The following is a 27,877-nucleotide window of genomic DNA, read 5'->3' on the forward strand; positions in this document are numbered from 1 at the left end:
TCCCGCCCGCGGTCCCGAGGACTAGCTGAGGTCACCTCGGCCGGCAGGTGGCCCTCGAGGTTCTCTTCCCTGGCGAGCATTTCCGACAGCCGGAGGGGCCTGGAGCCCCCGGGGTCGCGGGAGTGAGCGCAGCGCCGAAGAGCTAGCCGACTGGCCGAAGGCCGGGGCGTGGAGGGAGGAGCGCCAGGAGGAAGGGGCCGAGCCGGGAGAGCCCCCGCCCCGGGAGGAAGGGGAGGAGGCCGGGTGTTTCCTGGCGCATTCCCGGCCCGCCCGAGTGACTCACTCGGTCAGGAAACTCCCAGGGCCCGCCCGGGACCCCCGAGCAGCCGCCGCGGACCCAGGTGAGGAGCGCTGCGGCCCCCTTCCCGCCCCGCGCCCCCGCCGGGGTCGGGGCCCGCCCTCGGAGCCTAGCCGGCCCGGAGCTGGGAGGTGGCGGCGTCGGGCCGGGGCCCCTCAGGCAGCCGGGACTTGGACCTCCGCGGCGCGGCCTCCTGGGCGGCGCGGCCTCCGGGATCACTCCGGCCCGGGAGGCGCGAAGCCATTCCCCAGCTTCCCTGGCGCGCGGCGGAGTTGCAGTGGGGAGGGTCCGTTGGGATTTTGCAGTTATTGTTTGAAAGTACGGAGCAGGCAATTTGTGCTGAGGTCGTGCTCTGTGCCCCTGTCTGAGGGAAGGAGAGACTGACCGAGCGAGACCATTTTGCAGATTCTTGGAGAGAGGAGTTTGGGGCTTTGTTAAGGAGCCGGGATTGTTACGTGGGCAGCGCGGTTCAACACAGCCAGATTGAGTTGTATATTTTAAGCCTCAAATGCGTGCTCCTAATTCGCAGCGCTTGGTGGGTGGGAGAAAAGGGTGGAAGAATAATTTGGAAATGGGGTTTAAGAAGCGCTTTCTAAGCCGAGAGAGGCGTCCGGAGCACGTCCACCCTAGCGTCATGTCTGAACCGCGGGATAGCGATTTGCTTATGAAGCCGGGTGTTGGACGGTCTCCGCTTCTGTGGAGTCTGAGACTGGGGAGTTTCCTTCTCCGGGAGTAGAGAGAGGGTGCTGTGCGCCGCGCCGCGCCGCGCCGCTCAGGGTTTTGTCAGAGCTTGGTGAGTTGGGTGGTGGTTCTTGGCCGTTGGCAACGTGATTCCGTCGATGACCCGTGATTGAAGCAGCAGCGTTCTCGGAGTTGCACCCAGCAGCTCCAGCGGCTCCGGGCTCGCGCTGGAAAATCCTGCTCGGCCGCGGCCAGGGCCTGTGAAGCTGCGCGCCGGTGCCCGCCGTCCCTCTTTCCTGAAGGCCTTCAGTGGTTTTTCGGGTAAAGCGCAGATCTACCCGTACTGAGCCTGAAGAAAGTAATCAAGTTTTAAATGAATGTGGGCCACGGCAAGTTTGCATTTGTGGGAACTCACTTAGGAAGATGGTGCCAAACACAGTCTTCACGCAGCGGCATCTCTATGCCAGAGGTTGAACAGGGAAATGTGGAAAACATTTCCGGTATGAAAACATACGTTTGTATGCGCATACGGCCCTCAAAGAAAAGTTACTCGCCAAGTGTTTTTGTGTGTTTATTTAAATTAATTTTTAAGTTGACTTATAGTAATATTGACTTTGTGGTAAAATAGTCTGAATTTTAACAAATGCTTAGTGTCTGGTGACTTACAACCACAGTCAAGATACAGAGCAGTTTTATCACCCCCCTAAACCCCTTTCTGTCCTTTTGTAGGCAACTCCGTTTTCCACTCCTGACCCTTGATCTGCTCTCCATTCCTACAGTTTTGCTTTTTACAGAATGTCATATGTAGCTTTTGAGTGTGGTTATTTCACTCAGCATAACGCATTTGCGATTCATCCATACGCTGGTTTGTCCCTGAGGGGTAAAGACATTAAAGTTTGAAACGTGTGCCTCTAGGATACAACCTGAGCTAGTCAAATAACACTTTTAATTCATGAGAAGAATTACAACACTTAAGCTTATTAAAAATTCAAACAGTACTCCACTACATATACTAAATGTGAAATTCTCTCAGTAAGTCTCTCTTGGTATGTAGCCTTTTCTGTGCATAGGTTTTATTTTTGTGTATGTTCTTTTAATGACAGCGAGATTACATTGCATGTATTGTACCTTTTCACTTAATGTTCTTGGATTCTTTAAAGATCTTGGAAATATTAACATGTTGGCATATATATTATATATACACACAGATATTCTTCATTCCTTTTAATGACTATAGTATAGTGCTTTATGGTTAGATGTATGATAATTTATTTAATCAGCCCCTAGTTAACTGACATTAGTTTGCATTTGTCACCACCATATTCGGGGAAAGATTGAAGGCAGGAGAAGGGGATGACAGAGGATGAGATGGTTGGATGGCATCACTGACTCGATGGACATAATGAGTTTGAGCAAGCTCTGGGAATTGGTGATGGACAGGGAAGCCTGGAGTGCTGCAGTCCATGGGGTCGCAAAGAGTCAGACGCAACTGAACAACTGAGCTGAACTACCATATTCAGTGCTTGTGTCTATATCTTTATGTATATACTTAGATTTATCATTCTGGAAGTGAATGAGGGTTTAAATAAAAGCTAATGTATCTTTTAAGTTGGTTTAAAACTCAGCATTCAAAAAACTAAGATCATGGCATCTGGTCCCATCACTTCATGGCTAATAGATGGAGGGAAAAATTGGAAACTGGCAGATTTTCTTTTCTTGGGCTCCAAAATCACTTAAGATGGTGACTGCAGCCATGAAATTAAAAGACGCTTGCACCTTGGAAGAAAAGCTATGACAAACCTAGACAGAGTAAGCAGAGACATCACTTTGCTGTCAAAGGCAAAGCTGTGGTTTTTCCAGTAGTCATGTACAGATGTGAGAACTGGACCATAAAGAAGGCTGAGCACTGAAGAATTGATGCTTTTGAAATGTGCTGGAGAAGACTCTTGAGTGTCCCTTGAACAGCAAGGAGATCAGACCAGTCAGTCCTAAAGTATTCAGTCCTGAATACTCATTGGAAGGACTGATGCTGAAATTGAAGCCCAAGTACTTTGGCCGCCTGATGCGAAGAGCCTACTGATTGGAAAAGACTAATCCTGGGAAAGATTGAGGGCAGGAGGAGAAGAGGGCAACAGAGGATGAGATGGTTGGATGGTATCACTGACTCAGTGGACATGAGTTTGAGCAAACTCTGGGAGATAGTGAAGGACAGGGCAGCCTGGCGTGCTTCAGTCCATGGGATCGCAAAGAGTTGAACACGATTTAGCGACTGAACAAGAGCAACATTTCTTGAGTGCTTGCTTTGCTTCAGTGTTGTTTTGTGTGTGTGCATGTTAAGGTACTTCAGTCATGTCTGACTCTGCAACCCATGGACTGTAGCCTGCCAGGCTCCTCTGTCCATTGAATTGTCCAGGTAAGAATACTGGAGTGGGTTGCCATACCCTGCTTCAAGGGATCTTACCAACCCAGGGATGGAACCCGAGTCTCTTATGTCTCTTGCATTGGCAAGCACGTTCTTTACCTCTAGCGCCATCTGGGAAGCCCCAGCATTGTTGTAGGCCAGGATTACTTTTCCTGTAAAGGTCCAAATAGTGATTATGTACAGCTTTGCAGGCCATATGGTTTCTGTCACAACCTCCCCAGTTTCACTACTGTAGCATGAAGTCAGCATAGACAATTCGTAATGGATGAGTGTGGCTGTATTCCAGTAAAACTTTACTTGTGGAACAAACCGTAGGCTGTAGTTTGCTAACTCTTGAGTACTTTACATACTAACTAGTCTCACAACCCACAAAGATAGGTGCAATTATTATTCTCACTTTATGGATGAGGGAAATGACAAAGAGGTGAAGTGTGTGCCTGTTAAATGTCTGGGGACTCTGCTGGTGGTCCAGTGGCTGATTCCTCGCTCCCAATGCAGGGGGTCCAGGGTTCGATCCCTGGTCAGGAAACTAGATCCTATATACTTCAACTAAGAGTTCACATGCCACAACTATTAATAAGACCCAACGCAGCCAAATAAATAAATAATTTTTTTTAAAAGTTAGCATGCCTGATAAGAGCCAGACTTTGAATCCAGCCTTCTGACTAGTAAGTTAAAAACTAGAAAGAAGCTGCCAAAGATGCTTTCTCCAAAATATTAGACCTTGGGACCTGAGCCTCATACACTTACTGAATCACTCACCTGTGATTTTTGAAGGCACTGTGCTTGCTCGGGTGCCACTCCAGGGTCACTGCCTCTGCTCCTCAGTGGGCCAGCGTCCCCTCAGTGCCTCAGAGTGTGACAGTCTTGTGTCTTGGCTTTTGATCTGAGTTTGAATAATACTAGTTTATAGAGGGGTCAGCTCAGTCAGCGCCTGGGACTTTGGCAAGTGAGATCAAGTTGGGTCCTGGCAAAGCTACTATATATGTCTGCTATAATATGATCACCTGAGCCCTGATAGGTATGTTAGTTGGACTACCTTTGACCATTTTTCTTCTTTGGTAACATGGAAAAAGCACCTATTAGATTCTTAAGAAGATCAAAGGAGATAGTATACATAGGAATGTATTGTTAATATTAATGCTTTGGCTTCTAAAGCTTTTATATATCTTGTCCTAGCTATTCATCATTTTTGCAACTGAAGAAGTAGAGCATGGATTAATAACATATATATAATAATTAAAAAACTATTTTAGCCAAGGCAATAAGGTCAGAAAAATAAATAAAAGGCAGATTGCAAAGAGAAAATTGTCCCTTTTTGCAGATGGTATTATCAACATAGAAAATCCAAGGAATCTATGAAAAAACTATCAGAATTAGTATGTGAAGTTAATAAGGTCACAAAATACAGTCAACGCATGTAAATCAGTCTTATTTCTATATACCAACAATGTACAATTAGAAAGTAAAATGTTTAAAAATAACTATTTTCAGCAGCTTAAAAAAATCAGATACTTAGATATAAATTTAATAAAACACATACAGGATCAATAAGCTGAAAACTGCAAAATGCTAATGAATGAAACAAAGCTCATGTAAATAAATGAAGAGGCATGTATGGGCATGAGTTGAAATACTCAACATAGTAAAGATGTTACTTCCCTCCAAGTTGATCTATAGGTTTAACACAATTCCAATAAATTATTGCAGCAAAAAAAAATCTTACCTTTATATTGAGGTACAATGTACATACCATAAAATTACCTCCTTTAAGTGTGCAGTGATTTTTAGTAGATTTATGGAGTTGGACAGCACCATCATAACATACATATCACCCCAAAAAGATCACTCATGACCTTTTACAGTTAATCTCCGTTCCTAGCCCCTATTCCTGCTAATCACTAATTTGCTTTCTTTTATAGATCTACCATGTCTGGACATTTAACATGAATGAAAGTGTACAATCTGTGTTCTTTATGTGTAACTTTCTTCACTTAGCATAATGTTTTTGGAGTTTATTTCTGGTCTAGTATGTACCAGCATTTCATTCCTTTTTTGTTGCATTGTATTCCATTGAATGGATATATCACATTTTGTTTAACCATTCATTAGATTCTTTTTTTTTTTTTTGTCTGTTATGAATAACTGCTGCGATGAAGACTCACGTTCAAGTCTTTATGCAAGCCTGTATTATAATATCTTTTTGATAGAAATGTAGAAGTGTTCTTGCTGGGTCATAATGTATTTTTGTTTAATTAATAGAAGTCACAGCAGATTGTTTTTATAGATAAAAGACAAACTGACTCTAACATTTCTATGAAGGGGGAAATAAACTGCAGTAGCTGAAAAAATGTTTAAAAAAATGGGAAAAAAATAAATTGGGGAGATATTGCCTGATTCTTTTTTTACTATAATAAAATATAAATAGCCTAAAGTTTACTATTTTAATCATTTTAAGTGTACAGTTTAGTAGCATTAGGTACATTTACATTGTTGTACAGCCATCACCACCATCCATCCCCTGAATTCTGTCTTCATCCCAAACTGAACCTCTGCACTTATTTATTTAATTGAAGTATAGTTGATTTACAGTGTTTCTGATATACAAAGTGATTCCATCTTTTGTGTGTGTGTGTATATATATAAATATGTACACATATGTATATACATACATATACAGGTCTATTTTTTTTCAGATTTTTTCCATTATAGATTATTATAAGATATTTAATATAGTTCCCTGTGCTATACAGTGGGTCCTTGTTTATTTTATGTATAGTAGTGTGTATCTGTTCATCTCAAATTCCTAATTTATCTCTTCCCCCCGTACCCTTTAGTAACCATAAGTTGTTTTCTATGTCTGTATCTTTACCCATTTAAATACTAACTCCCCATTTTCTCGTTCTTCTAGCTCCTAGTAGCAATCATTCTACTTCCTGTCTATGAACTTGACTATTCCAGACACCAATGAAGCACTGCTATGGCTTAATATAACTATGAACATTGGTGTACACTTATCTTATTGAGATGCTGTTTTCAGTTCTTTTGGTTATATACCCAGAACTGTTATTGCTGGTTATATGGTAATTAAATGTTTAGTTTCTTTGAACAGTTGTCATGTTATTTTCCTTAGCAGCTTCACCAGCATTTCTGTGTACCAGCAATGCACAAGGATTCCAATTTCTTCACATCCTCTCCAACAATTGTTATTTTCCTTTTTTTAAAAAATAATAACCACCTTAATGGGCATGAAATAGTGTCTCATTACAGTTTTGACCAACAAAGGTCCGTCTGGTCAAGGCTATGGTTTTTCCAGTGGTCATGTATAGATGTGAGAGTTGGACTGTGAAGAAAGCTGAGCGCCAAAAAATTGTTGCTTTTGAACGGTGGTGTTGGAGAAGACTCTTGAGAGTCCCCTGGACTGCAAGGAGATCCAACCAGTCCATCCTAAAGGAGATCAGTCCTGAGTGTTCATTGGAAGGACCCATGCTGAAGCTGAAACTCCAATACTTTGGCCACCTGATGCAAAGAGTTGACTCTTTGGAAAAGACCCTGATGCTGGGAGGGATTGGGGGCAGGAGGAGAAGGGGACGACAGAGGATGAGATGACTGGATGGCATCACTGACTCGATGGGCATGAGTGTGAGTAAACTCCGGGAGTTGGTGATGAACAGGGAGGCCTGGTGTGCTGCGATTCATGGGGTCGCAAAGAGTCGGACACGACTGAGCGACTGAACTGAACTGAACTGAACTAAATGATTAATGGTGTTGAGCATCTCTTCATGTATTTATCTGCCATTTGCATATCTTCTTTAGAGAAATATCTGTTCAAATCCTTTGTCCATTTTTTAATCGTGTTGTTTCTTTTTTTTCATGTTGAGTTGTAGGAGTTCTTTATACATTTTGGATAGCAATCCCTTGTCAGATACACAACTGGCAAATATTTTCTCCCATTCTTTAGGTCTTTTAACTCTCTTGATAGTGTCCTTGGTGCACAAAAATTTTTAATTTTCATGTCTGGTCTAAAAAGTTTTAGACTAGATAAAATTTTTATCTACTTTTTCTTTTGTTGCTAGTGCTTTTGGTGTCATATCCGAGAAATCATTGCCAAATTGAGTGTCATGAAGCTTTTCTTCTTAGAGTTTTAGGGTTTATTTTTAGGCTGTTTATTCAGTTTCATTGGTCGATGTGCCAGTCTTTATGCCAGTATCGCAGTTTTGATTATTATAACTTTATAGTAAGTTTTGAAATCAGTAAAAGACTTTCAGGTTTGCTGTTCTCTATCAAGATTGTTTTGGCTATTCTGGGGTTTTTTGAGATTCCATATTATTTTAAGATGAGTTTTTCTATTGCAAAAAAAAAATGCTGTTAGAATTTTGATGGGGATTACATTGAATTTGAGGATAGCTTGTGTTATACTGACATCTTTTTTTTTTTTTTTTTTGGTTGCTCCACACTGCTTGGGGGATCTTGGTTCCCCAACCAGGGATCAAACCCAAGCCCCTGTCAAGAACTCCCAACCACTGGACCACCAGGGAATTTTGCATATTGTTATCTTAACAATATTAAGTCTTCCAGTTCATGAACATGGAATATCTTTCCATTTATTTGTGTCTTTAATTTCTTTAATCAGTGTTTTGTAATTTTTAGTGTATGAATCACTCACCTCCTTAGTTAAATTTATTCTTAATTTTGTTTTCTTTTTGATGCTATTGTGAATGGAATTGTTTTCTTAATCTTTTTGGAACATTTATTACTAATGTATAGAAATGCAGCTGATTTTTATGTGTTGCTTTTGCATCCTGTAGCTTTACTGAATTCATCTATTAGCTCTAACAGGTTTTTTGTGAAATCTTTTGTGAAATCTCTACATAGAAGATCATGTTCTCTGTGGTATCATGTATTCCAAAGTTGTGTTGTCAGTTGATTAGGTTTATAGTTGTCACATCTCTCTGATGGAGTGACTATTTTATTATAATGTTTCTAGTAATAATTTTTTGTTTCAAGTCTGTACTTCTAATATTAATATAGCTGCTCTGGCCACTTTTGTTTTCTCTTTGCATGCTATATCTTTCTCCATCCTTTTGATTTCACCCCCTTGTGTCTTTGAATTTAAAATTTCTCTCTCATGGGTAGCATATAGGGCTTCCCAAGTGGTGGGGTGGTAAAGAATCTGCCTGCCAGTGCAAGAGATGCAAGAAACATGGGTTTGATCCCTGGGTTGGGAAGATCCCCTGGAGAAGAAAATGGCAACCCACTCCAGTATTCTTGCCTGGGAGATTCCATGGACAGAGGAGCCTGGGGCGCCGTAACCCATGGGGTCACAAAGAGTCAGACCCGACTGAACAGCCGCAGGTACTTGGTTCATGGTTTTTCCCATTCTGTCATTGTCTGCCTTTGGATTGTCCATTTTCACTCAATGCAGGTACTTATATCTTAGGATTCACATATGCCTTTTTGTTGCTTGTTCTCTGTATATCTTATATCGGGAGACCCTTTGGCCCCAGCGAGGAGCTTAGACACAGCAGCTGTGTAGGAGCCAGTAGAGAACCTAGCACCGTGAATGGCCTGAGTTCAGGCTACCTAATAAGACGCCAGTATTCTGGCTTGGAGAAGTCCATGGACTGTATAGTCCATGGGGTCACAAAGAGTCGGACACAACTGAGTGACTTTTAAAAAAAAAGTAAGATTCTAGAGCACTCTAGGGGTAAGCTTTGCATTTATATGATTTTTTTGTGTTAAAGCCGCTCAGAACTTGGTCTCAAAAATAATACAAGAATGTGTTTCTTTACCTTTTTTACCTTTGTGTTGGTTTGAGCCTGGTATACACTTGTGCTGTTGAGCATTCATTTACGCGCACCCCCCCCACCACCCCGCCAAACTTTGTCATGACTGCCTTACTTCGTGCAAGACTGTGGAGAGAGAAGCCACAAGCCAGGCCTTAAACTGTGGCATTCAGATTTTTTAATTGTGAATAAGACACATGGACAGTAATAGCTACTGTGACTTGAAACAAGCATATTTGTGATTTGTATTTATATCTCAGAACTGGACTAGCCAAAGTTGTCAGGTCCTGTTCTTTACTCTCTTTGGGGAGAATTTTGCTCCATGGGAGAGAAAAACCAGTGCTTAGAGAGCAGTGAGTTCCATCTTGGAACTTGATTTGATAACCAGAATTTTATGTCTTGAGCTAGCATGGTTGTTCCTTGTGCCCGTTTGTCCTGACTAGGAGAGTGGATGTAGGCGACGCTACATCTTTGAAGATATTCACAGAAGAAGGTACACTTTGCTGTGAAGAACCACACAGGCCCAGGTCAGAAGTGGTGATGAGGATTTACATTATATTTAAATCCCTCCCTAAAGCTCAAGTTACTCAAGCTGTTCCATTTTAAAGAATTTTCTTCTTTTCCCACAAATCCTGCCTGGAAGGACCAGTCTCCACAAAACCAACTAGCGTTACAACCACCTGGGACTCTTGACTCATTGGGGTTGTCTGTCCCAGGGGTCATGGAATAACTAAGTGTGTTAAATCAAGCAGACTTGTGCATGTGCGTGATATTTTCAGATTCTGAAGTCAGCTTTGCTTCTGCCCTGGAGACCACATTCATAAGAGTTTTGTACATGGCAGCTGTATTTCTTCCTTTGCTTTAATTGGGGTGGGGGTGTGTGTATTAGTCAGGATTCTCCATAGAAACAGAGCCATAGGGTATATGGAAAGATTTATTTTAAGGATTTGACTCATGATTGTGGAGGTTGGCAATTCTGAATTTAGAGTAGGCAGGCTGAGACTCTGGGAGAGCTGATGTTACAGCTCAAGTCCAAAGGTCCTCTGAAGAAGAATTCCTTCCTATTTGGAGAACCTCATTTTCTTCTTTTAAGGTCATCAACTGTTTAGATGATGCCCACCCATGTTATTATGGAGGGTCACCTGCTTTACTCAAAGGCTGCCTATTTAAATGTAAATCACACCTAAGAAATAGCTGCACAGCAACATCTAAACTGATGTTTGACCAAAAACCGTATTATACCATAGCATAGTCAAGGTGGCACATAAAATAACTTGTCACAGGGAGTAGTTTTTACTTTGTATTTTAAGTTTTCACTTTATTTGGCTGCGTCGCATCTTAGTTGCCACTGGGTCTTAGTTGCGGCACATGGGATCTTTGCAGAGTCTTAGCCACTGGGCTACCAGGGAAGTCCCAGTAATTTTCGTTTCAGACAGTTGCCTCCTCCTGCAAAGTTTGGCTTCAAGGTAAGAACCATGCAAAGGGTGGGAGGGGAGGGGGACGGTCCTTGCCCTCTGGAACTGTCAGCTGAGGGAGGGAAAAACCAACACTGCCCACCCTCCCTCCACCAGGATTGTGTCACTGAGCAGCGTTGCACACAAGCTCTGAGAGGCTTGGACCCTCTCTGTGGCCACAGATGCCCTGACAGACACCAGGGATGGACAGAGCAGGGTTAGCCTACTCTGGGAAGCCTCTGCCAGGATGGCCAAGGTCTGGGGTGGCTCCCTTGGAAGGCGTGACGTCCTGCCCTGCACTTCTGAGTGTACCTGAACCGTTTTTGAATGTGCTTTTAAGGAGCTCCGTACCTCAGGAGCTTGTGTTGTGGTTTAGAGTGACTGGGGGCTGTCCTGCTGGACAGCAGTCCCACTGGCTCTCCCAGAGGGCCCTGCCCCATCCTGAGGCTCTGTCCTTGGCACGTAGGTGGCCACATTGTCACCATGTTTTCACGTGGCCTTCCCTCTGTGCCTGTCTGTGTCCTCATCTCCCCTTCTTATAAAAGACACCAGTCACGTTGCATTAGGACCCACCCTATTAACCTCATTTTGCTTTAACTGCATCTGTAAAGACCCATCTCCAAATACAGTCAGTCTGAGGTACGAAGAGTTAGGACTTGAAAGGGGAACACAGTTCAGCCCCAAGCAGTTCATTTAGTTTCAGTGATGCGGTGCCTATGAGCCTCGGGAGCCATTGGCTCCTGCTGCTCCTTGAGGATCTGGCAAGGAGGTGGGGGCAGATGTGTTGCTCTCAGGGAGACTTTGTTCCTCTTTGTGAGGCAAAATTACAGACACTCTCGCATTTTATTCTGTCACTTCGAAGGATTATATGGTATACCATTAGGTTGGAGACTTACTACCCTAAGACGGCCTCAGAACTGGCTGGTTCCCCGTTGATTGCAGCCCCTCGCTGTTCCCCAGCCTGTGGTCCCTGCAGCTGGCAGCTCCCAGGAAGGGGTGGGTAGCGAGCAGCCACCCGTCATGCTGTTGCCCTGGCCACACTTTCTCTAAGTATGGGCGAGAGACTCCAACCTCAGAATCAAGAGGTGTATGTGGGCGCGTGCCTGGCCACCCAGCTCACCTAGTCAGGGCAGGTGTGAGGGTCTCCCTGGCAATTATCGTCTGTTTCAGTTGCAGCCAGCTCATACCCTAGCTCCCTAGGCATCCTGGGGTGCTGGGCAGGAGGAGCCCACTTCCAGGATTTTATGGTGTTCTGAATAAGGTACAGGCAGACATCATATAATTAATTGCTCTTGGCTTTATTGCACTTCTCAGATCGTGTATTTTTTACAAATGGAAAGTTTGCGGTGATCCTACATAAAGCAAATCTGTTTGGTGCCACTTTCCCTTCAGCATTTGCTCACTTTGTGTGTTTGTGTCACATTTTGGCAGTTCTTGCAATATTTTAAACTTTTAAATTATTTTTATATTTGTTAGGTTGATCTGTGATCAGTGATCTTTTTAAAAATTTTCATTTATTTATTTATTTTGGCCACACAGCATGTGAGATCTTAGTTCCCTGATCAGGGATCCAACCCGCGCAGCGCCCCTTGCACTGGAAGTGCAGGGTCTAAACCACTGGACCACCGGGAAAGTTGCTATGATCAGTGATCTTTGATGTTATGATTATGCTATGTTATGCTGTTATTGCTGCAGGCTCAGTAGTGGTTAGCTTATTTTTAGCAATAACATATTTTTAAATTAAGGTATATACTTTGTTTTTACTTTTTGAAGAGACACAACCATTATGTAGTCTCTCAATACCAAGATTCTGAGCTGCTTTTATAGTACCACAATGGCATGCTTTTTAAAATACATTTCTAGCACCCTTATTATTTTCCCTCCAGTATTGTCTTCTAACACTCCTGGTTGACATTCCTATGGGACTCTTGGCCTGTCTCCTCTGCTATCACAGGGGAACCCTGCACATTATTTCTAACTCACAAGTAATACTAAAGTACAGTGAATTTCTGGTCTTGGTAAGTACTGTTGTCAAAAATACAGTCTTGAATTTCTTGTGCACAATGTTAAATAAAAATATTCTACTGTTTTACTTAAAAGTACGGTCAAGTTTGAGTGGTGGCAAAAGGGATATGGGACATTTGGGGCAGTGCAGCATGAATCACATTCAGCACTTTTGTGTATCAGCCACTATTATTTAGACCAAGTCTGTACATTATGTTTGGGCTTCCCAGGTGGCTCAGTGGTAAAAGAATCCGCTTACCAATGCAGGAACCGCAGGAGACATGGGTTCGATCCTTGGATGGGGAAGATCCCCTGGAAGAGAAATGGCAACCCACTCTAGTATTCTTGCCAGGATAATCCCATGGACAGAGGTGCCTGGTGGTCTATAGTCCATAGAGTCTCAAAAATAGTTGGACATAACTGAGCACACACATACATTATTTTTTAAGAAATAATGCTATGACACACTTAATAGGCTACAGTATAGTGTAAAACATAACTTTACATGCTCTGGGAAACCGAAAACGTTGTGTGACTCCCATTACTGCAGTATCTGCTTTACTGTGATGGTCTGGAACTAAACTCGCAATATCTCCCGAGATATACAGGTACTTACTCTTTTCAGCTTTGTAGTAGCCTGAAAATGTTTGTTTGCAAAACTCTTACCTCTTGAAGGCTTTCTAAGTACCACAGGGGAAAAGAAGATGTAGGCAACTAGAACTATCCAGGAAGGAACTTTAAATAAGGTGGCCTCAGGGCCCAGTGGCTATAAGCAGAGCCACTAGGTGCTACATCATTCTAGCTCAGTCTGAACCCTGAAATCTCACATGTATGTATATTAAACTGTTCATGGAGGGCAATTCCTTAATGTGCAGAGGCATGGAAAATAGTATTATGAACCCTCAATAGTGGTCTGAGCTCTCCTGTGACCCCTGCCCCACACTGTGCTGTTGTGAAGAAGTCCCAGAAGCAGCATCTTATCTCAGTCACAAACATTTCAGTACATGTCTCTGAGAGAGAGTTTTGCTGCTATTTTTCTGGGCCAGAAGTGGAAATGGTTTTATATTTTTAAGATCTCTTGCTATTTTGTATAAGCTGGTTTCTTCAGATCCTAAAAATTTGGGAAGTGTAAAATTTTAAGTAATTGAAGCTAAACATTTGGAGTGTGTGTATATTTTAAACAAAGCCCACTACTCTGCAGTTGTACTGCTCTGAAACACTTGATTATAGAATGAAAAGGATCACTGCTGAGGGCTGAATTGCCTGAGGATGTGTGGTCCTCAGCCCAGATTTCCTTTGGGTCAGAAGCTTTCTTCAAGAGTGCAGGACTCTGGGCAGACAACAGGGATTTCCAAGGCAGATGCTCAGACTGGAAAGATGTGTTTTATTCTGAAGAGATGACTTTACATGTGGACATCACCAGATGGTCAATACCAAAATCAGATTGATTATATTCTTTGCAGCCCGAAATGGAGAAGGTCCATACGGTCAGCAAAAACAAGGCTTGGAGCTGATTGTGGCTCAGATCTTGAACTCCTTATTGCAAAATTCAGACTTAAATTGAAGAAAGTAGCAAAAACCACTAGACCATTCAGGTATGACCTAAATCAAGTCTCTTATGATTACACAGTGGAAGTGGCAAGTAGTTTCAAGGGATTAGATCTGATAGACAGAGTGCCTGAAGAACTACGGACGGAGGTTCGTGACATTGTACAGGAGGCGGTGATTAAAACCATCCCCAAGAAAAAGAAATGCAAAAAGGCAAAGTGGTTTCTGAGGAGGCCTTACAAATGGCTGAGAAAAGAAGAGAAGCTAAAGGCAAAGGAGAAAAGGAAAGATATATCCATCTGAATGCAGAGTTCCAAAGAATATCAAGTAGAGAAAAGAAAGCTTTCCTAAGTGATCAATGCAAAGAAATAGAGGGAAATAATAAGCCTTATCCTCTTATTGCTCTGAGGAAAAAAAAAAAATTTAAAAAAAAGAAATAGAGGAAAATAATAGAATGGGAAAGACTAGAGATCTCTTAGAAAAACATCTACTTCTGCTTTGTTGATTATGTCAAAGCCTTTGACTGTGTGGATCACAACAAACTGTGGGAAATTCTTCAAGAGATGGGAATACCAGATCACCTTACCTGCCTCTTGAGAAATCTGTATGCAGGTCAAGAAGCAACAGTTTGAAACCAGACATGGAACAACGGACTGGTTCCAAATTGGGAAAGGAGTACGACAAGGCTGTATATTGTCACCCTGCTTATCTAACTTATATGCAGAGTATATTATGCAAAATGCCAGGCTAGATGAAAAACAAGCTGGAATCAAGACTGCCGGGAGAAATATCAATAACCTCAGATATGCAGATGACACCACCCTTATGGCAGAGAGTGAAGAGGAACTAAAGAGCCTCTTGATGAAAGTGAAAGAGGAAAGTGAAAAAGCTGGCTTAAAACAACATTCAGGAAACTAAGATCATGGCATCTGGTCCCATCACTTCCTGGCAAATAGATGGGGAAACAATGGAAACACTGACAGACTTTATTTTCTTGGGCTCTAAGATCATTGAAGATGGTGACTGCAGCCATGAAATTAAAAGATGCTTACTCCTTGGAAGAAAAGGTATGACCAACCTAGACAGCATATTAAGAAGCAGAGACATTACTTTGCCAACAAAGATCCGTTTGGTCAAGGCTATGGTTTTTCCAGTGGTCATGTATAGATGTGTGAGTTGGACTATAAAGAAAGCTGAGCGCCGAAGAATTGTTGCTTTTAAACTGTGGTGTTGGAGAAGACTCTTGTGAGCCTCTTGGACTGCAAGGAGATCAAACCAGTCAACCCCAAAGGAAATCAGTCCTGAATATTCATTGGAAGGACTGATGCTGGAGCTCCAATACTTTGGCCACCTGATGCTGGGAAAGATTGAAGGCAGAATGAGAGGATGAGATGGTTGGATGGCATCACCAACTCGATGGACATGAGTTTGAGGAACTCTGGGAGTTGGTGATAGATAGACAGGGAAGCCTGGCATGCTGCAGTCCAGTGGGTTCCAAAGAGTCGGACATGACTGAGCGACTGAACTGAACTATGTGCAAATGTATAGCCCGATTTGGGTCACAGCAGTGAGGAGTCACTCTACAGGTGTTTTCAACATTTTTCATTCTTTCCTTTATGTTCACAAGAAGTTTTCGGAGGGATATTCCTTGTTTTGCTGTTTTAAAATAAATTCACCCTTAAAAAAATTGCAAAAATAAAAATACCTCAATACCTGTGTGTGTTTCCTGAGGGTAAGGATATTCTTTTGCAAACCCACAGAACAATTACCAACTCTGGCCCTTTATAGAAAAAGTTTACTGATCGTGTCCTAGAGAACCCGTTGCATCTATTAGTGTGCAGGAATTTTCCTCACAGTTTACCGTAACAAAGACCCTGTTAAGGGAACCTCAGGAGACAGCGCACAGATGGATTCATTCATTCAATGGAATAGTATAAATCTGTCAAAACAGTGCCTCAGAGCAGTATGTGACAGTGTGTGGATCATTTTAGCCGTAGTGAAGAAAATGAATCAGACAGGTAAGAACAGCATGATACTCTTTTGTAAAGACTGAATTTTAAGAGTCCTTTTCTGGGGATACTCTTTTGCCCCCTTCTGATGCCTATGTCAGAAGCTTTCTCTATCTCCTTTATACTTTAATAAAACTTTATTACACAAAAGCTCTGAGCGATTCTCTGAGCCTCGTCTCTGGCCCCGGATTGAATTCGTCTCCTCCAGAGGCCAAGAATCCTGCGTCTTAATCGTTCAGCAACAACCTTTCATCTTGGGGGCTCGTCCGGGATCCTTCAGGACAAGATGGGCCTGATAATCTATGTGAGCCTACTTCTGCTGACTCCAGAAATCCTGAGTCTGCCATTTGATCCTCAAGACAATGCCTTCCTTTCCTGGGCTCACTCCTAAGCTGCATTCCACAATCGGTCTAACTGCTGGGTCTGCGGAGCACTCCGCTCTTCATCAGTGGAAGGCGTCCCATGGTGGACATCTCCACTTCAAGGAAAGGACTTTCTCCAAGTCTGCAAATACCTTCAACAATCGCATGTGATGCCTCTTCTTAAACTGATGACATCTAACAACCTTAAGATGGACTGATGTAACTATGGACATAATGCGACTTTTCATTTTGATTTTAACTTGGTTTAATGACTATTTTGCCTTACATCTGTAACTGTATAATGGGGTTTTCTAACCATCTAAAAGCTTTTAATTTACAAATAGTTGTCCGAGCTCCTATGAGTGCCACAGCCTCCTCCAACTATTACTTGGAGCCCCTGGATCAGACATCCTCACTATGAGGATTAGGAGAATATGTTGCCTCACCAATTTAGGGACAATGCCCCTTGTCAGCTCGGAAGCAGTTGTGGAATGAGAACGACGCCCTTTTCCCTAGGCAACATAATTCTCCTAAAAGAAAAGGGGGGAATGAGAGAGTCATTTCCTAGGCAGGTTGATAAGAAGTCTAGGGGTCCCCAAGGAGAGAGAGGTCTGGGATATTCAAGGAGGAAGAAAGGACAAACTTTTTTACTTTTTTTCCTCTACATTCCTTAGGATTATATACTATCCTGCCTGACGACAGTCTTTGGATTAAACCCTCTGGCTAATTCTGTTATCTTAAAATGTAAATTATGGGAGTAGGTCTGGTCTTTACAAGGATGTATCCTGCCTGAGGACAATCTTTGGATTAAACCTTCTAGCCAACTCTGTTATCTTAAAATGTAAATTATGGGAGTGGGTCTGGTGAGGTCTTTGCAACCTCCAGACATTCTTTGGATTCATTGGAGAGTATGTAACTCCATTGCTAACACTAGCAAAGGGGGTACTCTTTTGCCCCCTTCTGATGCCTGTGTCAGAAGCTTTCTCTATCTCCTTTATACTTTAATAAAACTTTATTACACACACACAAAACAAAAACAAAAACAAAAAAAGAGAGTCCTTTTCTGAGAATGTATATAGGTGAAGCGCAGCTTATATACACAAAGGGCAGGGGGTTTGTGTCCAGGTGGGATTTGCTGTCTGTAACAGCCAGGACCCTAGCTTTTGTTGTGGGTGGTGGTTCACCTGTCTTTATGCCATCATTTTAACGTAACGAGGTGAGAGTGGGCCAGAGTCTAGGAACTGTTTCTCTGAATCTCAGGATTACTTTCAAGTTAAATCTCTGAGATTACTGGCTGTCTCAGAAATGTTTCTCAGATGGGCAATTGTTTGACTTCTGACAGAGGTCAGCAGTTTACTCAAGTAGGGACTGTGAGTTAGAAACTGCTTCATTCCCTAATGGCATCATGGGGCTGGGCGAGTTCTTCCTACTTGATAAATTTATAACTGAAAGATTCCAAAGGGAAAAAAGGTTGAGAAGTTGAGAATGGTAAAAATATTTTAAACTGAGTTTTCAAAGAAAAAAGTAAGTGACTTAAGAAGGCAAGTAGTCTGACTGGGAAACATTTTTGTAGCAACTTTCACAGTTTTAATGTCTCTACTATCAGAAGTAGACGTATAGTGAGTACCTGCCACGTTGATGAGGAAAACACTGAGGTTTCAAAGGACAAAAATAACAAGAAAATAAACCAAACTGGCAAGTCATAGAAGAAAAAAAATGGGTTACTCTATAAAAATTTGTTCAAATTCCTTAATAGGAATAAAAGTAATGCAAATTAAATAAACATTTATTTTATTTTTTTAATATTCCAGTTTTTAGTATTTATTTTTATTTTTAAATTTTTATTGGAGTGTAGTTGATTTACAATGTGTCAGTTTCAGGGATACAGCAAAGTGGATCAGTTATACAGGTACATATATCTACTCTTTTTTTCCTACATTCTTTTCCCCTGTAGGCTGTTAGAGTGTGCTCTACAGCAGCAGGTTCTTATTTATTATCTATTTTATATATAAGCACATTTAGATGTGGTTCCGCTTATTAAATTGTAAAAATGAAAGTGATGCCTGGATGCTGTCCATGCTGGTATCTTTGGGACGCTGTGGGGGTCCTCACCCAAATCCACCTGTAGCTTTTTAAAAGTTGGGAAATAATTGACATGCAACATTATATTAATTTCAGGTAAACAATATAATGATTTGATATATGTAACTATAGTGAAATGATCACCACAGTACCTCTAGTTAACATCTGTTACCTTCACAGTCACAAAAAATTTTCTTTCTTGTGATGAGAACTTTTTAGAATCTATTTTCTTAGCAACCTTCAAATACGCAATGCAGTATTATTAACTCCAGTCACCATGCTATACATTACATCTGCATGACTTGTTTGTTTATTTTTATAGCTAGAGATTTGTAGCTTTTGACCCCCTTACCCAGTTCTCCCGCTCCACACCTCTGGCCACCACCAATCTATTATCTATCTATGAGCTTTGTTTTCTTTTTAAGATTCCACATGCAAGTAAGATCATAGGGTATTTGTCTTTCTCTAACTTGTTTCACTTACCATCACATATATCTTGGCTACTGTAAATAATACTACAGTGAACATGGGGTACAGATATCTTTTTTTGTTGTCTGTGCTGGGTCTCAGTTGTGGCATATGGGATCTAGTTCTCTGACCAGCGATCAAACTCCGGCCCGCTGCATTGGGAGCGCAGAGTCTTAGTCACTGGACCACCAGGGAAGTCCCGATATTAGTGCTTTTGTTTCCTTTGGATAAATGGCCGAAAGTAGGATTGATGGATCATCTCCTGCAGCTTTGAAGACAGACATTCATGTGATTTAAGAATCCCCTCTTGGAAGAAGGGGATATATGTATGCTGCTGCTGCTAAGTCGCTTCAGTCATGTCCGACTCTTCGCGACCCCATGGACTGCAGCCTACCAGGCTCCTCCGTCCGTGGGATTCTCCAGGCAAGCTTACTGGAGTGGGGTGCCATTGCCTTCTCCAGGATATATGTATACCTATGGCTAATTCATTTGATGTATGGCAGAAACTGACAAAATATTGTAAAGCAATTATCATTCAATTAAAAAAAAAAAAAAAAGAATCCACTCTCGGGGTGTGCTGCCAAGAAAGTCATCTGAAAACACAGACACCCCTTGGTATCCACCAAAGACTGATTCCAGAAACTTCTGTGGATACTGGAATCCACAGATGCTTAAGTCATTTATATAAAATAGAAGTTGTACCGTGAATACAGTCAGTCCTCTGTATCCCAGGTTTTGCGTCTGTGCGTAAGGAGGACTGATTATACTGGACCTTTCTGCCCAGATGTTGTCATCTTAGACTTTTATCTAGAAGGTAAAAATCTGTTATTAATAAAATGGCTCACATGAAGGGAAGGCTCTGGAGGACTGCTGGGTCAGAGTTCCTGGGAGCATTTACGAGGTTGTGTAAGCAAGGTCGAGCCACCCTCCAGTATGGAGGGACGGCTGGAGCCTGGACAGGAAGCATCCAGGTCCGTGTTTGTGGGGCCGGGCCTTCCCTGTGCTGAGTGGGGATGTCTCTGCACCTGGCAGGCGGGCCCTCAGGCTTGTGTGCAGGCTCGCTCTCCTTTCTGGGGCAGGAAGCCGTCACGGTGGATGGGGAGCCCCCAGCCTGGTTGGAAGTTTGGTGGCACCTCTGGGTGGTGTGACCACCCCCCAGTGCCAGAGACTGCCAAGCATGACTCCATCCTAGAAAGAACATGCTGAGTTGCTACTGGCCTCTTCTCTAGTGTCTTAAACATGCACTGGAGTCTATGTAAAAGATGAAGGCCACCACAGTCACAAAGAAATGGTCAGGCATTGGTGGACCAGAGGGTCCCAGACCATGGAGGAAACCAACCTCCCACTGTCCCAACCTCTTCCCGCTGCAGCCAGCTGGCCCCACCGGGCTCACCTCTGTGCTTGGTGTACCGGCGCAGCAGCTGCAGAACGTTTCCATTTTCCCTCCAAGGACCCACTGGAGGCGGCAGGAGCCGTAGAGCTCAGCACGGGGTATCAGTCTGGGCCCGGTGTGGGCGTTGCACGCCGTGAGGACCCTCTTTATCTCAGTAATTGAGACTGATTCTGTGGAGTCGTACACCCAGCCCCACCTTTTGTTGATTGATTTGTATTTGCCTCAGATTAGTTTTTCATAAAATCTCAGGTGGCATCCCAGTTCATAAATGGATAAGTGCAGTGCTACTCTCCCTTGCCATCATGGGGTACCCCGGAATTCCAGGCCACATGGTTTGAAACCCACAGCTGTAGGCATGTAAGCAGGAGAGCCACAGGGTCAGAGTACTACTTGCATAGTTAAAAGGAATTAAAAAGGGGTGTGGCAGCCTTGAGAGTGGCATATGAGTGCTCTAGGTTGGGAAGGGGCCAGTCGGGCTGAGTAGAGCAGCAGCAGGAAACCTGGAGAGAAGGCATTCAGGAGGCAGAGAGACCACTGTCTTGAGAAAACTCTCTCCCAGGTCTGCAGACAGAGTATGAAGGGCAGGAGACCAGTGTCAGGACCGAAGGACGGACCGACTCAAGACTCCTCTGGGGGCTCTGTCTTAGCTTCACCTTATTGTCATTTTCAAGCAAACTTGGTTTTTGTTTCTCTGTTGATGCAGTGATTCTTTTGAGGTAATTGCAGAAGAGACCAGTGCTGCTTTTGAGAATGGAAGTTAATATTTCGTGCAACTGAATTTCTTCAATAGTAAAGAAGTTTACTATACTCTTCTTGGGCAGAAGATGATGTTTGTGTTTTAATTACGAAGTTTTTTCCTAGGAATTATAGCAGCCCCATTCTTTTTCCCCATCCTGCTTAATCTGGAAAAAGAAGCTGGAATTGGAAAAACACATTGTTTTAAAATGCAGGATAGAAAGACACAGTTGAATAAAGTATACTTGTCTTCCTCAGATGATTTATTTTACATGTGAACAGACCGCACAAAAGTTTGGATGTAGTTTTCTGGGAAGTACCATTATTTGTATATAGAAGAGGAAGAAAATCAATGAGAAACATTTTGTAGTTTGCTGTGGGTTGGTTATGCTGTGCTCTTGGACAAGTAACACACTGTCCAGTTGTAAAGTTTCCGAAGTACAGGTTTGGAGCTGCTGGGGAGACCCTCTTTCCAGCCAGACCACCCTCTTGCCTCAGGTTACATGGGCTTGGAGGGTCACATGGGCACACAGGCAGTGATGCCCCAAGGCAGGATGTTTAGATGGGCATGAACCATCAGTTCTGCATTTTCTCTCCTGTTGTTTTACCATGTTATGCAACCTTGGCGTCAAGCTGCCTTGGCAGTTCTATTTTAAAGCCTATGCAAAGCATCCGCTCACTGGCTTTCGGCTGGGATGCAGCCTCGCTTATCTTGGTGTCTGACCCTGGGCCCTGTCTGTGCTGGATGCCATCGCTCCCTGTTTCTGGGGCTGGCACAGCCTCCTGCCTGCCCTGCGCTGCCCGTCTGGACCAACACGGACCGCGGCCCCAGCTGCTTGCCCATGGGTGGGCACCCCTGCCCCCCCCAGCGCTTTCTGTGCCTCAGCTGTGGTGTGCGTCTCCTGAGGCCTCTGTCTCAGTCTTGTGCCTGAGTTTCGTCTTGTCTCTGCAGCCCGTGTTCTGGTGGGGAAGTCTGTGCTCTCCGTCACAGTGGCTCATTGACAACACATGCACACTTTTCCCTGTTCCTTTTCGTATTTTGGTGCCACCCTTGCCACCAGGTTGAAAACTAGTTTCTCCCCTTTAATTTCAATCAGTGCTTTGCAGCCTAGTCTAAGTGTTCTTTTTAAAAAGTGTTGAGTTATATAAGGAAAGGTTCGCTGTCTGTTACTACGTTGTCTGTTACTGCCAGCAAACAGAGGAGGCTTCCCTTTCTTCCTGCCCACCAACTCTCATGATGTCCAGAGACAGGGGAAATAGTCAAATCATACTTACTGAACAACACAAGTTCTGTTATCCACTGTTCCTGGTTTTGAAGTGTGTGGTGACTGCTGTGAGTCACAGAAGTCCTTTTAGCGTCTCCCTGTCCCCACCCCCAACACGGCCCCCTCCACCCAACTGCTGGTTGGGGGTTGGGGCTCTTGCTGCCCCTCTCCTGCCCTCGGACCTGGCTGGCTCCTCTACCACTGACATCGTGCTTGTGAAAGTCACTGTGTTGCCCTCTGTCTGCCCCTGTCCCCTGCCCAAGTGCACACAGCGTCTGCTGCTGAGGTCCCACTGACTCTGCCCCTGACCCGTGGCTGTGGCTCTGTGCCTTTCTCTGCTCAGCTGTCAGAGTGTGATGACCGCACCTGAAGGGTGACTGAGGATGACTTGTTGAGAAGATGTAGGGTTATCTAGGCTGGGGGGCGGACAGTATCGTGTGAGGGTCAGCAGCCAGGGGGTTTCTAGCCTGGCACCAGGAACCTTGCCCTCCTACCTACTTGAGGTTGCTTGCCCCTATTTGGGGTCTCCTGGTCCCACTTGAGGTCATCTGATGCCTACGTGTGGTGGCCACCTGAGGTTCTAGGGCACTTTCATTGGCCCTAGTTCTGGTCGTTCATAGATTCCAACTCCAGGTGAGGGACTAGAGGGAGGGTCACTAGCTGGCTCTGCTTGTGAGCCACGCCAGGATTGTCTCAGTGCTGGTCCTGGGAGAGTGGGGTTGGTGCAGCTCCGCGCAGTGGTCCATGTCATGGCAGGAAGGGAGGCAAGATTTTAAACCCTGCCTTGCGCAGAGCTGAGCCTGAGTCTAGGTGTAAGAACGTGTGTCTGCCAAGTCAGAAGAGGCCCTTGGGCCCTAGGGGCCGCTCACTCAAGGGCAGGAGGCAGGGAGTGTAGCAGGAGGAAGCAGTGGGTCTCACTGGCTCCAAGTGTTGCAAGGTGTCGCAGCATAGCATCCCGTACCTCGGCCTTGCCGGTAATCTCGCCCACTCTCCTCCTCTCGAGCTCATGGGTGTAGGCACACTGTCCGAGTGCTAGGGCCCAGCTGTGGGACCCCAGGGCATGCCGATAACTGAACAAGCAGGGTGGGTGGTGGTGCAGTGTGCATGAGGTTTTACCAGCTTGGAGTTCTGGCTCTGCGCTCACTCACCCTACCCATGGGGAAGATACTGAGGAGCTGTCCAGAGCTGGGTGTCCCCTGAGCCCCAGAGCTCCCTGAGTCAGGGACACTCAAACAAAGTGAAATCAGTATGTCTTTTCTTTTTTGGCCACATGCAGGATCTTATTTTTCTGACCAGGGAGTGAACTTGCGCCCCCTGCAGTGGAAGGCACCGAGTCTTAACCCCTGGACTGTTAGGGAAGTCCCAGTTGAAATCTTTGTTTTAAAAACTTAAACTTCCAAAATAAATTAGTTAATAGCTTGTTAAAAGACAGTTCCCCTGACATATTTAAATTCATTTGTATAACTTGGCAAACTATAGGAATCAGAAACAGGGTTGAAAACTGCTGTTGAAAGAAATCAATCAAGGAAGAAAAATACCTGGCTTTTGTGTTGTGGGAGGACAGAAACCCTGGACAGTATTTGTTTGCTTCGTTGTTTCACCCCCACGGGAAGGAAGGATGCGACGGGTGGGGGGCAGGCTGGTGGTGGGAGGGGTGGGTCACATACAAGACTGCTGATGCTGGACTTTGAGACCCAGGCCCTGGTGGGTCAGTCAGTCTTTGTTTTGCTCCCAGCAGTCTGCTTTTTGTGCATCAAGTATGTGTATATCAGGAAAATGCCAGCATGAGGGTGGTTGTGGTGGCCAGTCTGCACGAGGGGATGGGTACCCTGTCTGGGCAGTTCTACTCTACTCAGTCTTAGCTGTGTTGGTCTGCTCAGACTGTGTGTGTGCTAAGTTGCTTCAGTCCTGTCCAACTCTTTGCGACCCTATGGACTATAGCCCGCCAGGCTCTTCTGCCCGTGGGATTCTCCAGGCAAGAGTACTAGAGTGGGATCTTCCTGACCTCGGGGTCAAACCCCCAACTTCTGTGTTGGCAAGCAAGTTTTGTTTTTTGTTTTTTTTTACCACTAGCGCCACCTGAGAAGCCTAACTGGAACAAAACCCATACCCCAGGCAGCTTTCAGTTCAGTTCAGTCGCTCAGTCGTGTCTAACTCTTTGTGACCCCATGGACTGCAGCACGCCAAGGCCTCCCTGTCCATCACCAACTCCTGGAGTTTACGCAAACTCACGTCCATTGAGTCGGTGATGCCATCCAACCATCTCATCCTCTGTCGTCCCCTTCTCCTCCTGCCTTCAATGTTTCCCAGCATCAAGGTCTTTTCAAATGAGTCAGTTCTTCACATCAGGTGGCCAAAGTATTGGAGTTTCAGCTTCAGCATCGGTCCTTCCAATGAACACCCAGGACTGATTTCCTTTAGGATGGACTGGTTGGATCTCCTTGTAGTCGAAGGGACTCTCGAGAGTCTTCTCCAGCACCACAGTTCAAAGGCATCAATTCTTCAGCGCTCAGCTTTCTTTATAGTCCAACTCACATCCATACATGACCACTGGAAAAACCATAGCCTTGATTAGATGGACCTCTGTTGGCAAGCAGCTTAGGCAATAGAGAAGTATTCTCTCCTAGCTCTGGAGGATAGAAGTCTGAGATCAAGGTGTCAGCAAGGCTGGTTCCCTCCGAGGTGCCTCTCCTTGACTTGCAGACGGCCACCTTCTCGCCGTGTTCTCACTTGGCCTTCCCTCTGTGCCTATGGTCACGTGCCATCCTGGTCCCTCTGTGACCAGGCCCCAAGCTGTGGAGGGTATTGAGCTCATTTGAGCTGAGCCAAGGGAGACAGAAGTGTAATCGAGCTGTTCAACTGTGAAGTCCTGTGTGGCAGCAGGGCAGGTTTTGAGTGTGTTCCAGATGTGTTAGTTTGTTACACTCTTGGGCTTCGGCACTGTGGCTTTTGACAATGCAAAGGCGTGTCAGTCCTTGAGGTATAGCTGAGGCTCTGTCCCACGGCCGTGGGGTGGGTGGCCAGGCACACAAGGCCCCTGTGTTGTGCTGAGAGGAAACCCCAGTGGGCCGAAGGGGGTGAGGCTGGCAAGATTCTGGATTTAGGGTGGCTGGAGCAGGGACAGGGAGCGTGGATTTTATTACTGGGGCAGTGGGCCACCCCTGACAAGGGAGTGGCCACTAGAAATGGAGAAAAGTAAATGGAATCTTGAGGTGAACTTGTGAGGTGTCAAAGAAAGCGGTGAGATGGAGACTGGGGACTTGAATTCAGAACTGACGGTTCCAGGTTTCCTTAACAGATGAGGCAGACACCTGCTTCTTCTTTGTGGAAGAAGCACAGGCTGGAGTCATGGAGGCGCCTATGGCCCTGAAACTGGATGTTTGTAGGGTGTGTTCATGATCGAAAAGCACAGAGAGGAAAATGCAACAATTAGGAAGGAGCCTCTGTGTGTGATAACACAGCCTTGACTGGTAGTTCACACAAAGGTTAAAGCATGCTGTGAAAGAATGTGCAACAACTTCAGTGTTTTTATGGAAGTTGGAAGGGAAAAGCAGCTTACAGAATAACTTATATCATCTTGTTTCTGTGAGGGATCAGAGGATTATGGATAATTTCCTTTACTTTTTCTTTATTTTCTGATTTATCTGCAATAAATATTGATAATTTTTTATCCTAATTTTTAATTGCAGTAAAATTTGCAGAACATAAAATTTACCATTTTGAACATTCACACTGTTGTGTAACCGTCACCACCATCCATCTCTAGAACTTTTCCATCTTCCCAAACTGGATTCTGCCCATTAGACAGTAATTCCCCAGTCTCCTCTTCTCCAACCCCTTGGTAACCACCGTTTTACTTTTTCTCTCTGAGTTTGACTTCTCTCCTATGAGTGGAATCGTGCAGTGTTCTTCCATTTGTGACTGGCTTATTTCGGTTAGCATGACTTCGGCTTCATTTTTGTTGTTGCATGTGTCAGAATTTCCTTCCTTATTAAGACCAAATAATATCCCATTGTATATATAAACCACAGCAAAAAAAAATGTCCTTAAACACTGATTTGAAATAAGTTGAACATTTTTCCTAAGTTTGACATTTTTCCTAGGATGTGACCCAAGTGTGTCACAGAGCCTTTCTGCAACTCTCTTGCACCACCTCTTCCATCAGCGGGTGATCGGGCCTGTCCTGGGCAGAGGGTGGGAAGGAAGGGGGTCCCCTGGGCACTAAGGGGAAAGCTCGGGCAGCTGGTCCTGTGGGCTTCATGGCTGCTCCTGGATGGTTGGCTTGACCCGTGGAGGTGAGAGGCGCAGGGGTAAGGCAAGGCAGACCCGTGGGCCCACAAGGCACCTTGCTGGGCAGCCTGGCTCCTCGGAGGCCATCAGTTTTGAGGTGCCCTGTGTGGGCACCGCTGGGGCCCCTGCCCTGACTCTGCCGGGCAGTGACCGGGAGGAGGACTCAGCTCTGTGCACCCTTGTCCTGGATGTACTCCTTTCTTGAGTGTGTGGAATAGGAAGTTCTGATGACAGAAGGAAGTTGGTAATGAAAGGGAGATTCTTTCATTGCTGTGAAAAAATATCTGCCACATTTAGCATTAACGTGTCTGGTGAGCACCGTGCAGAGTAGGTCTTGTGCTGTTGTCGGGGTGGGGGAGTTCTGTGCAGCGCCGGCAGGACAGGCGGGAGCGTCTGTCCTCCCCGCGATGCTGGCTGAGTGCGGCCGCTGTCTCCAGGGTGGAGCTGCTTCTCCTTTCAGGGCTGTGGGCCTCTGCCTGGTGTGACCCTCTCTTGTGGTGCACTCACACTGAGCGTGGCTGCTCCCTTTCTGAGTGGTCTTCGGTCATGCACCCCCTTTATTCCTTCAGAGCATTTCCTGCTCTGAAGCCAGCTTTCTCTGCTGCTTGAGCAGTCCAGCTTCCTTCTGACTAGTTTTGCGTGGTTTCTCTTTTCCCCATTTCCTATCAGCTACCTATGTCACAATGTTTGTTTTTTTTTTTAATTTTTTTATTAGTTGGAGGCTAATTACTTCACAACATTTCAGTGGGTTTTGTCATACATTGATATGAATCAGCCATAGATTTACACTTATTCCCCATCCCGATCCCCCCTCCCATCTCCCTCTCCACCCGATTCCTCTGGGTCTTCCCAGTGCACCAGGCCGGAGCACTTGTCTCATGCATCCCACCTGGGCTGGTGATCTGTTTCACCATAGATAGTATACATGCTGTTCTTTTGAAATATCCCACCCTCACCTTCTCCCACAGAGTTCAAAAGTCTGTTCTGTATTTCTGTGTCTCTTTTTCTGTTTTGCATATAGGGTTATCGTTACCATCTTTCTAAATTCCATATATATGTGTTAGTATGCTGTAATGTTCT

General features: G+C 44.5%; 1 protein-coding gene across 2 annotated transcripts in view; it reads left to right on the forward strand.

Moving 5' to 3' along the window:
- Positions 1-201: 201 nt before the first annotated feature.
- Positions 202-27,877, forward strand: part of CYFIP1 (cytoplasmic FMR1 interacting protein 1) — a 114,818-nt gene continuing 87,142 nt past the window's right edge. For both annotated transcript variants that reach the window (XM_043487882.1, XM_043487881.1), the window contains exon 1: positions 202-341. The gene's annotated coding sequence lies outside the window, so the exon portion shown is untranslated. The remainder of the gene's footprint in view (positions 342-27,877) is intronic.

This window comes from Cervus canadensis, chromosome 15 (genome assembly GCF_019320065.1).
Source record: "Cervus canadensis isolate Bull #8, Minnesota chromosome 15, ASM1932006v1, whole genome shotgun sequence".
Taxonomy (NCBI): domain Eukaryota; kingdom Metazoa; phylum Chordata; class Mammalia; order Artiodactyla; family Cervidae; genus Cervus; species Cervus canadensis.